Raw genomic sequence first — 13,317 nt, 5'->3', positions numbered from 1 at the left:
CTGAGTCCGAGTCGGACTCGGCTGGCGGCGGCGGTGCTGCGCACGCGCGGGAGGGGCGGGGCGCTGGGCCGGCTGGCTGGGCCCTTGGCCCAGTCGGGCGCTATGTATATTTTTTTTATATAAATAACGCGCGCAGAAAATGAATAAAATAAAACCTAAACGAACTCCAAAAATTACAAAGTAAATTTTCCCCGACTCCTAAAAATGAGTCGAACAAAATGAACTTTTACTCGGGGCCAAAAATGCAATTTTTGAAAACACGCATTTTTCCCTAAGGCAAATAAACTCCGAGAAAATCCAGAATTTGATTTATTTATTAAATCTTCATTTTTCCTAATTTTTGGGAAATTCATATTATTCCCTCTCATATTTTTGATATTGGAAAATTATTTGAAGATGAAATAAATAAAATCAAATGATCCTCTTTTCATAATTCGAGGAATCTCAAATATGAAAATTTCGAATTCTCCAACTCTCTCCGAGGGTCCTTGAGTTGCGTGAAATTTCTAGGATCGGCAAATGCAAGAAAATATGTAATGCATGATGATTTAATGTATAACATTCCAAATTGAAAATTTGGGATGTTACAGTAATGGTGTGTCCGAACGTCGTAATCGTACTTTACTAGATATGGTGCGATCTATGATGTCTCTTATCGGTTTACCACTATCGTTTTGGGGTTATGCATTAGAGACAGCTGCATTCACGTTTAATAGGGCACCATCTAAATCCGTTGAGACGACACCGTATGAACTATGGTTTAGTAGTAAACCTAAGCTGTCGTTTCTTAAAGTTTGGAGTTGCGATTCTTATGTAAAAAAGGTTTTCAACCTGATAAGCTCGAACCCAAATCGGTGAAGTGCATCTTCATAGAATACCCAAAGGAAACTGTTGGGTACACCTTCTATCACAGATCCGAAGTCAAAACATTCGTTGCTAAGAATGGATCCTTTCTAGAGAAGGAGTTTCTTTCGAAATAAGTGACTTGGAGGAAAGTAGAGCTTGATAAGGTAATTTGTACCTTCTCCCGAATTGGAAAGTAGTTCATCACAGAAGTCAGTTCTAGTGATTCCTACACCAATTAGTGAGGAAGCTAATGATGATGATCATGAAACTTCAGATCAAGTTACTAAAAAACCTTGTAGGTCTTCCAAAGTACAATCCGCACCAGAGTGGTACGGTAATCCTGTTCTGGAAGTCATGTTACTAGACCATGATGAACCTACGAACTATGAGGAAGCGATGATGAGCCCAGATTCCGCAAAATGGCTTGAGGCCATGAAATCTGAGATGGGATCCATGTATGTGAACAAAGTGTGGACTTTGGTGGAGTTGCCCGATGATCGGCAAGCCATATTGTATAAATGGATCTTCAAGAGGAAGACAGATGCTGATAGTAGTGTTACTATCTACAAAGCTCGACTTATCGCAAAAAGGTTTTCGACAAGTTCAAGGTGTTGACTACAATGAGATTTTCTCAACTGTAGCGATGCTTAAGTCTGTCTGAATCATGTTTGCAATTGCCACATTTTTTGGAATCTAGCAAATGGATGTCAAACCCGCATTTCTTAATGGTTTTCTTAAAGAAGAGTTGTATATGATGCAACCAGAAGGTTTTGTCAATCCTAAAGGTGCTAATAAAAATATGCAAGCTCCAGCGATCCATCTATGGACTAGTGCAAGCATCTCAGAGTTGGAATATACGCTTTGATAAGTTGATCAAAGCATATAGTTTTATACAGACTTGCGGTGAAGCCTGTATTTACAATAAAGTGAGTGGGAGCACTACCGCCTTTCTGATAAATATATGTGAGTAACATATTGTTGATCAGAAATGATGTAGAATTTTTCTGGAAAGCATAAATGAGTATTTGAAAGGAGTTCTTTAAAAGAAAGACCTCAGTAAAGCTACTTACATATTGAGCATCAAGATCTATTGAGATAGATCAAGACACTTGATAAGTTTTTCAATAAGTACATACCTTGTCAACATTTGGAAATAGTTCAAAATGGAACAGTCAAAGAAAGAGTTCTTGCCTGTGTTGCAAAGGCGTGAAATTGAGTAAAAATCAAATCCCGACCATGGCAAAAAATAGAAAAGAGAATGAAAGTCATTGCCTATGCCTCAGTCATAGGTTCTATAAAGTATGCTATGCTATGTACCAGACCTATTATACCTTGTTCTGTATTTGGCAAGGGAGTACAATAGTGATCTAGGAGTAGATCACTGGACAACGGCCAAGAATATCCTTAGTGAGGACTAAGGAAATATTTCTCGATTATGGAGGTGATAAAAGATCCCGTCGTAAAGAGTTACTTCGGTGCAAACTTTTACACCAATCTAGATGACTCTAAGTCTCAATCTGGATACATATTGAAAGTGGGAGCAATTAGCTAGAGTAGCTCCGTACAGAGCATTGTAGACATAGAATATTTGCAAAATACACACGGCTCTGAATGTGACAGACCCGTTGACTAAGCTTCTCTCACGAGCAAAACATGATCACACCTTAGTAATCTTTGGGTGTTAATCACATAAGCGATGTGAACTAGATTATTGACTCTAGTAAAACCCTTTGGGTGTTGGTCACATGACGATGTGAACTATGGGTGTTAATCATTTACAGATATGAATATTGGTGTTAAATCACATGGCGATGTGAACTAGATTATTGACTCTAGTGCAAGTGGGAGACTGAAGGAAATATGCCCTAGAGGCAATAATAAAGTTATTATTTATTTCCTTATTTCATGATAAATGTTTATTATTCATACTAGAATTGTATTAACCGGAAACATAATACATGTGTGAATACATAGACAAACGTAGTGTCACTAGTATGCCTCTACTTGACTAGCTTGTTGATCAAAGATGGTTGTGTTTCCTAACCATAGACATGAGTTGTCATTTCATTAACAGGATCACATCATTAGAAGAATGATGTGATTGACTTGACCCATTCCGTTAGCTTAGCACTTGATCGTTTAGTATGTTGCTATTGCTTTCTTCATGACTTATACATGTTCCTATGACTATGAGATTATGCAACTCCCATTTACCGGAGGAACACTTTGTGTGCTACCAAATATCACAACGTAACTGGGTGATTATAAAGGAGCTCTACAGGTGTCTTCGAAGGTACATGTTGAGTTGGCGTATTTCGAGATTAGGATTTGTCACTCCGATTGTCGGAGAGGTATCTCTGGGCCCTCTCGGTAATGCACATCACTATAAGCCTTGCAAGCAATCTGGCTAATGAGTTAGTTGTGGGATGATGCATTACGTAACGAGTAAAGAGACTTGCCGGTAACGAGATTGAACTAGGTATTGAGATACAGACGATCGAATCTTGGGCAAGTAACATACCGATGACAAAGGGAACAACGTATGTTGTTATGCGGTTTGACCGATAAAGATCTTCATAGAATATGTAGGAGCCAATATGAGCATCCAGGTTCCGCTATTGGTTATTGAACCGAAACGTGTCTCGGTCATGTCTACATAATTCTCGAACCCATAGGGTCCGCACGCTTAAGTTTCGATGATAGTTATATTATAAGTTTATGCGTTTTGATGTACCGAAGGAGTTCGGAGTTCCGGATGAGATCGGGGACATCACGAGGAGTCTCCAAATGGTCGAGTCATAAAGATCGATATATTGGACGACTATATTCGGACTTTGGAAAGGTTCTGAGTGATTCGGGTATTTATCGGAGTACCGGAGAGTTACGGGAATTCGCCGGGGAGAAGTATTGGGCCTTATTGGGCCATACGGGAAACAGAGAGGGGCTGGCCGCGCGCCCCCCCAAGGCCTAGTCCGAATTGGACTAGGGGGAGGGGCCGCACCCCCTCCTTCCTTCCCTTCTCTCTTCCCCTTCCTTCTCTCCTACTCCTACTAGGAGAGGAGTCCTACTCCCGGTGGGAGTAGGACTTCCCCCTTGGGTGCGCCTCCTCCTCCTTGGCCAGCCCTCCTCCCCTTGCTCCTTTTTATACAGGGGCAGGGGGACACCCCATAGACACACAAGTTGATCTTCGTGATCATTCCTTAGCCGTGTGCGGTGCCCCCCTCCACCATATTCAACCTCGGTCATATCGTTGCGGTGCTTAGGCGAAGCCCTGCGTCAGTAGAACATCATCATCGTCACCACGCCGTCGTGCTGACGGAACTCATCCCCGACACCCTGCTGGATCGGAGTCCGGGGATCGTCATCGAGATGAACGTGTGCTGAACTCGGAGGTGCTGTACATTCGGTACTTGGATCGGTCGGATCGTGAAGACGTATGACTACATCAACCGCGTTGTCATAACACTTCCGCTTTCGGTCTACGAGGGTATGTGGACAATACTCTCCCCTCTCGTTGCTATGCATCACCATGATCTTGCGTGTGCGTAGGAAAATTTTGAAATTACTACGTTCCCCAACAAGTCTTTCTAAAGATTCCAGCAAGTGACTACTAGATACGGAGCAAAATGAGTGAATCTACACTCCAAACGATGTCTACATACATCTGTATGCTGTATTCCATTTGAAATAGTATCTAAAAAGGCTTATATTTATGAACGGAGGGAGTATATGACATTTTTATTCCAGTCGTAACATTTTCACTGTGAGGTGGGGCCGCAGTTGAGCAAACCCACCCTGCCCACCGGGCATCGACCGAGTTTAGAATTAGAAGAGAGAAACGAGGGAGGAGAGCTAGCTATAGCATGTACGCTGTTGTCAGATGGGACTCGTGTTTATAGAATAGGAGTACTGAGTACTCGTGCCTCTTATTTTTTGAGGGAAAAATTAGTCGTATGTCTAGTACCACTAGTTGGGTGCGTGCGACCTATACCTGTCATCACTTTAGGTCTCCTTTTCGAACCGCGGGTACGCTTGACGGTACATATTTTTTCACGCATTTATCCTCCTATATGTACTCCTAGGCTATTTCCACGTGCTCCCATTCCCCCACATGTGGGACATAGAGCATCTGGGTCGTAGTGCATGCACGACTCGGAGCATATGCCGGGGTACTGTACATTTCAGACCTCACGAATTACATGCAAACCCCCCGCAGAACAATATATAAATGAATGAATTACTACATGAAACCGGATTATTTTCGTGGAAACCGGAGCACGTTCATTAAATTTTGGACAAAACACGTTTACAAAAAATGACCGGACCTAAACCAGTCTAAGGGCCTCTTTGATTTTTCCCACAAAAAAGGGCCTCTTCGATTCGCAGGATACTGAAAACACAGGAATGGGGAAAGTATGATGGCGATGAACCGAGACGAGGAGAAATCTAACTCGGTTAGAGGTTAGAGTTAGATTCTACTCCCTCCGTTCCAAAATAGATGACTCAACTTTGTACTAATTTTAGTACAAAGTTAGGTCATCTATTTTGGAACGGCGGGAGTAACCCTGAACTAACTCGAAACCAAAGAGGTGTATGGATGGCAGGGGTAGATTGACGATAAATGCTCTTTCTCCATCATTTGACTACTATGGACCCTATTTCCTGCCAGATTTGGTGTGGTCGGCTCTTCTATGGCCTCCTCTCGCTCACAATTGACATAAACGAACCATCTATACAAATCAAGCATGCAAAAAATGATAATTTTTACTTTGTCCATACAAATGAGATATCCCACTTAAACATACAAGTCGTCAATCAAGCTTCACAAAATAAAAAAACACTTCATGAAACAAAGCATGAACTAACTCATCATGGAAGTCATTCACGATAAGGAGGGAGCCCGGAGCCCCTCACACACCAAGGGAGGAGCTCGCCATCGTTGCTCTGGAGGAAGGCTCTGTAGAGCCCAAGCCCCGGGAACCCCTCCGACGCCGGCCCTTGCGAGTTGAGGTCGACACCGGCATGGGTAGCAGGGCCGCTTGCTGCCGACTAGGAACTTAATCTTTGGGCCTCTAGAAATAATGCAAGCCTGTAACTAAAATATCTAGAAAGGTGAACTGAATATTTGGGCCTCTAGAAATAATGCAAACCTGAAACAGAAATACCTAGAAAGGTGAACTGAATCTTTGGGCCTCTAGAAATAATGCAAGCCTGAAATTGAAATACCTAGAAAGGTGAACTGAATCTTTGGGCCTCTAGAAATAATGCTAGCCTGAAACTGAAATACCTAGAAAGGTGAACTGAATCTTTGGGCCTCTAGAAAGATTTATTACCTCCTAAAGCAGCATCAAAAAATTCCATGCGTGCACCACAAATCTATACCATGTTTGATCAGGATCTACTTTTCCAAATAAGAATTAGCGCTAGAGCAAGCAAGATCAATTATATGGCCGTGAGACAGAGAAGGAACGAACAAAATCACCCCTCTCGCGACCTCCCTGGTAGATGCGCCGCCGCCGCGCACGACAGAGGGAGAAAAATGACTAGTGAAGGGGGAGCGGGGCGACCTTCGAAGGCCGGAGGGAGAGGGCGGCCGGAGTAGGGCGGCGGAGGCCGGAAGGAGAAGGCGGCTGGAGGAGAGAGAGGGCGAGCGGCGCTTGGGCGGGTGGCCCTATGGGGAACAGAGAGGAGTCGTGCGAGAGGGGGGGGGAACGATCTGGTGCGGGCAGGGGAGATCTTTTTAGTTCTCTTTTAGTGGGGTCGAGGATAAATAACCCAATTAGAACCTCTCCACCGGGCTAGTTTTTTTAGCTGGATTAGAGCAAACTAGCTCAAACTAACCCCTTTTGTTTCGATAATTTGAGGCTATTTGAACCCAAACTAGCTCTAATTCAGGGATCCAAACAACAAGGAGTGTTACTGTACATGCTACAGTGTGGACCGTAGCACATTGTTTTTTATGGCCATATCACCACATTGTTTTCTATTGCTGGTTCACTGGGCTACCGTGGTTCGCACTACTGGTTCACTGGCTTGCCGTGGTTCACATTGCTGGTTCACTGGGCTGACGTGGTTCGCACTCCTCCGACCTGAGTAGTACTCCCTCTGTTCCTAAATATAAGTCTTCGTAGATATTGCACTATGGACCACATACGGATGTATATAGATGCATTTTATGTGTAGATTCAGTCATTTTTCTCCGTATGTGGTCCATAGTGAAATCTCTCCAAAGACTTATATTTAGGAACGGAGGGAGTAGTATAGTACTAGTATATACTGCATCATTCTTTGCTCCTTCTTACTACTCCGACATGTGGGAGAGCCAGCATCCAGGTCGACGTGTCATGGACCAGATTAGAGCGCGGAATGGAAGGGGGCATCACCCCAATCGGAGCGCCAGTAATTCATGACTATAGTGGGTGGTCATATCACAAGTCTTTCCAGAAGTAACGTGCCGTCAAATCGCACAGCCCGACCTTTCCAGTAGTATGTTTGAGAATCCGCCACTCGCTTACCCTCCTCGCCTCTCTGTCAAACCGCCTACCCGAAAATTGCCGCGCGTACTGCCTGGGAAAAGCCCCGCCCTCAACTTTTAACTACGCGAAAATAGTTCGAGCTTGTTCGTTCTATATAAATACAGTACTTACTATATGTTTATTCACCCATGGGGTTGTTCAATGAATGGAGGGGCGGGGAGCACAAGTGAACAATACTGTAATACTACTAGTTTTAAGTAGGAGCCGTATAGTAGTCACCTCAAATAGAGAGTTCCTTTCCTTTAATGCCACGTACACAAATTGAAACCCTTGTTGTGGAGAGAAAAAGAAAATCACTCCACTATATATGGACGCAGGGGCCTGAGCGCTTGCTTTACTAGGGTTGCTCTCTTCATTCTCTCATCCTCTCCAGATATAAACAAGATAGCGGTTGCGACATTTTCTCTCTGCTCACCGCTGGTCACAGATCCAGCCGGATCCCTTCGGCCGGTGTGTGTAGAGGACTAAAAGGTGCATCATTCATGTGGTCATCGCCACCGAGGGAGGAAACCCACAGCTGCCAGAGAGGCCCGATCCTCTGCCCGTGTCGTTCTCTCCGACACAGCGCCGGCTCGGGAGGTCCTCCGACCCTTCTTCCTCCCTGCCGTATTGTCCGCAGATCCGACCTGGGACCCTCAGGTATAAGTTCTTTGAAAGCGGCCTTGCTCTACTGCCCCAGCTCCCCACGTGTCTGCATGTTCATGTTTTTCTACTCCCATCAGCTCTTCCAAAGCCACCTACATTTTTAGTATTATTAGAGGTAAAGCTACTTCATGCATTTGAATCTAGGGCTTTGTTCAAACAACGAAGAAAGGGGGGGAAGTTGTAGCATGAATCTAGGACTTGATGCAAAGAGGAAATAATATGGTGAAAGTAGTAGAGACCGGATACCCAACCGATCTCTTGGTTGAAAATGGAAATAATGGGAAAACGCAGTACAAATTGGATAAGGAACAGATCTATTATTGGTTGAAAAAAGGATAGAAAGTGGCGGCTGGTGGACTAGTCAACAGAGTATGTCCAGGATTAGATTTGTTGCCATCACATAGTAAAAGGTCTCTGGGATTAGATTTGCTGCCCTCACATAGTAAAAGGTCTCCAGGATTAGATTTGCTGCCCTCACATAGTAAAACGTCTCAGGATTAGATTTGCTGCCCTAACATAGTAAAAGGTCTCAGGATTAGATTTGCTGCCCTCACATAGTAAAAGGTCTCCAGGATTAGATTTGTTTCCCTCACATAGTAAAAGGTCTCCAGGATTAGATTTGCTGCCCTCACATAGTAAAAGATCTCCAGGATTAGATTTGCTGCCCTCACATAGCATGAACAAACTCAGCATCACCACTTTATGCCTCCTTGTAGGTACATTGTGTTGATGCGTCCACTGTCGCATGTCCTTATACCAACCTTTTGCTGTTGTTAATGTAAGGGCGCATGTAAAATGAAGCGATCATACTGTTACCTTAGGGACATGTCTAACCAGTGTTATTGTTAATCTAATGCCTCCAGTGATAAGATGCAATTAAACTGTGTTACAAATGGCACACCTGCTGTTTTCCCCAGTATGATAAATAAGTTGCTCCTTTACGCTGCTGAGTGTCCTGGTGTCCCCATGGTCCCGTGCCCTTAAACCAAGTGTTAGCTGCTATTGATTTACTGTGTCTGGTAAACAAGCAATGCCACCACTAAAGTAATCCCATATTTGAGGAATCTCATTGTTGATCGTAATGCTTCTAGTAACATGAAGCATTGTTGGCGTTTTAAAATTTCTACTGTCCTTGCGTGATTGCCATGAACATAATTAAGATGCTTCTTTTCATTTTGTATCTGTTTCGTATATTCTTATTGACCAGCAACTGTTTACTTTCTATATGTTTGTGTAGATAGGGATATCCATTGCACCTTGTTGCTATTGTGACCTTTTGGTGAGCTGCATAAAACAATTTTTTTTGGAATGAGTGTCTTGTGCAGTTCAACTAAAATGTCACGTGGGCAACATCTCTCAATGTTGGTGGAACTGCACGAAATGGTGATTGGAGTTTCCAAAATCTTCATCAAGTTCTGCTGGTAATCTCGTGCAACATTTTATTAACCTTTGCAAGATGGAGCCATCACTGTCACCACAATGGAACTTTATTTTAGTGGAACTGCACAAAAGGATAAGAAAATTATAGTTGCACCTTACATGAGCCGGACAGCCAGCCTTAATGTTCCTCAATTTTAGTGCAACTACTAAAGAAAAACCTACCAGCTCACGAGAGCAAGAACTTCTTGCTAGCTGAATGATGCAATCTTTGCTTCATTTCATGTGAACTGGAGAAAAAGGCGCATGAATTGAATCATGGAACTCCAGGCAGACCTCATCCTAGTGGAGCTGCCGGTTGAGTTCAAGGAGGCCGCTATTAAAGCGAAATCATGCTCTCCTGTCTCTTTGTTTGTGTTGTGCAAACAAGAATACTCAACTACAGATGTTGTGATGGTCATCGCCAAGTTCTTCGATTGTATGACATGGCTAGTCAAGATGGATTTAATCCCGATATTCACTTTATCAAAAGGCTCTAATGGGTTGGTTCTGAATCTTGCAAGCTGGGAATCAATGAGATGTGTAGGCATCTTTGTTGTACTTATTATTTGAGTCTTATTTGTTGGTTCTGAATCTTGCAAGCTGGGAATCAATGAGATGTGTAGGCATCTTTGTTGTACTTATTATTTGGATCTTATTTGTTGGTTCTAAATCTTGCAAGCTAGGAACTAATGAGATGTGTAGGCATCTTTGTTGTACTTATTATTTGGATCTTATTTGTTGGTTCTGAATCTTGCAAGCTGGGAAACACGACATGATGATGCAGAGGACAACAACCATAACAAACAGTTCAAACTTGGTAGAATTATGTTTGTGAAAGTGCCTCAAATGTGCTGATCGTGTGCGTCCTGAGAATAATAATTCTAATTGTTGTGCATGTTGATCCTGTTGCACTGATAGAATGAGCCAATGCATTGCTGGTTTTAAGTATAAATTTCTATTAAAGCTAATTAAATTTAAGTAAAGTGACCACTAACTCCTATTATTACAGTACTAATACAGACCCGCTCGTGAACCGACGTGTGGCCGGAGTAGGTTTCTTAATGGAGGCGTTTGAATGCGCCGAGGGTGCATGTTCTGCCGGCCGTGCAGCGGACGAGGGAGGGGTAGTAACTGTTGTAGCCTGTACACACTCAGCTTACTATTGAATCTAGTTCCCCAAGAACTTAAAAACGAACTGTTGTCGCTGCCCACACACTTGTTCACTCGTAGAGACTCCAATGGCGATCCGAGGGGTGAGGCTGCTAGATATGGACTTCAGCAAGGAGTTCCCCTTTGAGTTTGCCGTTCAGTCCTATGGCTGCACAAGTTGAATGTGATGTACACCAACGATACGGACTTAGTGAAGCTCTGCCTCGCCTCAGTCCTATGGCTGCACTAGGTTCTGGAGCTTTCGCCCGTTTCATCGGCAGCGCCGACTGCACCTTCGCTACAGTGGAGAGAAGGAAGAACGCGACGATTCGGCCATCTGGTGCAACAAGCTTGTCGACATCCAGAAGCAATACAAGACCATCAACAACGAGCAGGAGAAGGACTCTGCGGTTGACCTCGCTGAGACGATCATCGACCCCTGATACGCCAACATGAAAGAAGACGACCTGAACACATGGGAGGTACCTCTGAATCTAGCCTACATAACCTACGCGGCCAGGGACGCATACGCATGCTACGACATGAACAGACAGATTTTGGACATGAGGGCGTGTCTGCTTCCCGTAACCGACGAGTACACGGACAACCACAGCGTCATGATCAAGCGTGCCAGGAAGGTCTAGATGTTGTATTTTATCTATTCTCCCACTTTCTTTTTCTATGTAAACTGAGTTTTCTCCCAGTACTTTTTCCGAGAACCAACTCAACTGTCCCACATCTAGCCTAAAAAATAAGAATACCCCACGTGGTATTAACTCATCAAATTAAAATGATATTTTATTTCATAAGTTGAAAGTTCTTACAAAATAATAATAATAATTGTTTATATATAACTTGGCAAGTTAACTCCTAGTGATTGCGTACATAAGATTGCAAAGATTTTACTGACCAATGTAGTAATAGACGTGCAATCATGTGTTTATGTTTTTATAACATTTCTTCGTCTAGCCCAACATGATATTTTCACCCAGCCCGGCAAGTCCGCGAATTTCAAGAAAAATGTAAATGGGATTTAAACGGGCTGCATAGATGCAACATCATTGTTTCACCCAGCCCACCAAATGGACTAAAGAAACAAATGGACTGGCTGACATGTGGGCCAGTAGGTCGAAGCCTAAGAAGGCGTTGGATTTACATCCAACGGCCGGCATTCTTCTTCAATCTCTCATTTTCTTCCCCCAGCGCTGCCGGAACCGCCTGCTCCAGCCTTCGGCGTCCAGCGGCATTGTTTTGCGCTCCTCAGCGAAACTCTACCCCGCCGACGGCCAGGACATCCCTCCACTCCGCACCTCCTGTTATTCTCTACCGAGTGTAGGCACACCACACACCCTAACCAGTCAAGTTTCCCACTCCTCTCCGTCTGCGACTCCACTACCGCGGCTTCCCCATCTCCGGGACGTTCCAGTCTGGGGCCTTGCCGTCATCCACCACCTCGGTGCGCTCGGCGCGGCGTGGTCAACATACGAGAGTGATCGGAAGAGGACTGTACGTGGAGAGCCTGACGGCTGGGACCCACGAGGTCCATGGTCGCACGCAAGGAAAGTTCCTCCTTATTATGCACTGTACGTGGGAAGGGCTTCTGTATTTCATGAAAAAAATGTTCCCCCTGCTGACAGGTCGGACCCACAGCTATATCTTCGCACGCAAGGAAGTGCCTCCTTATTACGCACAAAAAATGAATACCCCCTGCTAGCTGGGACCCACCATAGTGGGTGGCTGACTTGTGGGCCTACTAAGTTGATGAGGACGGAGGGCTTTGTCAACTTAGTCAATATGAACGATTCTAGCTCCAGTGACCGTATGATGTCCATCCAACGGCCATAGTGCTTCTTCAACCTCTGGTCTTCTTGCTCCAGCCGCCCAAAGCAGTGCCGGTCGTGCCGCGTGCTCCTGCCTCTCGTGGCCGGCTGTGATTCCGTGGAGGCCTCACCGCCCCCTACTACTCCCACCGCTGGCCCAGGGCATCCCTCTACTCACCCACACCCCCTGTTATTCTACGGCGACGACAGCCTCATGCTGTAGTCGAACCAGTGAACCCTCATACTCCTCTCCGTGTGGGCATCCACTGCCGCGTCTTCCCCGACTCCGCGTCATCCCCTTCCTAGGCCTCGCCGTCGTCCACCGCCTTGGTGCTCTCGGGTCTCAGCGCGGCGTGGTCAATGTGGTCAACGACCGACTTCCATGGGAAGAGTACTGTACTTGGAGAGGCTGACAGCTGGGTGCACGGCCACAACCCAGTTTTTTTGTGATTTGCCAAGTAAGTCGCTTTGTCAGGCCTGTTGGGCTGCAAATCTTTCAAGACGAGGAGAGCTTCATTCGGCTGGCCGAGAAAATGGCCTATCAGTAATAAGAAATGGGCTGTACATTTCTAAAACACATCAAACCGACAATTAGTTTCAAATATCTTTTTTTCATTTCGAGATTTTAAATTACATTAATTTTTATGCATTGAGAATTTTTTGGATTTTATATTGATATACTTTTATTTTTAAAATCAGTTTGAATGTGAGTCGAAATTTTGGGATTAAAAACAGTTCGGACCGCACCGAAATATGCAAAATTTCGTATAATTTTTTAGCCGTGGCCACAATATGGGTTGTAATGCTAACAAAAAGAATATGGGCTCCAAAAAAAACCTTAAGAATTAGCAAATGGCATGTAAATTATTAGAAATAATGGAAGATGGGATGTATGCTGTTTT

Source organism: Triticum dicoccoides, chromosome 5B (assembly GCF_002162155.2).
Source record: "Triticum dicoccoides isolate Atlit2015 ecotype Zavitan chromosome 5B, WEW_v2.0, whole genome shotgun sequence".
NCBI lineage: Eukaryota > Viridiplantae > Streptophyta > Magnoliopsida > Poales > Poaceae > Triticum > Triticum dicoccoides.
The sequence above is the reverse complement of the archived record's forward strand: the minus strand, read 5'-3'. Positions refer to the sequence as shown.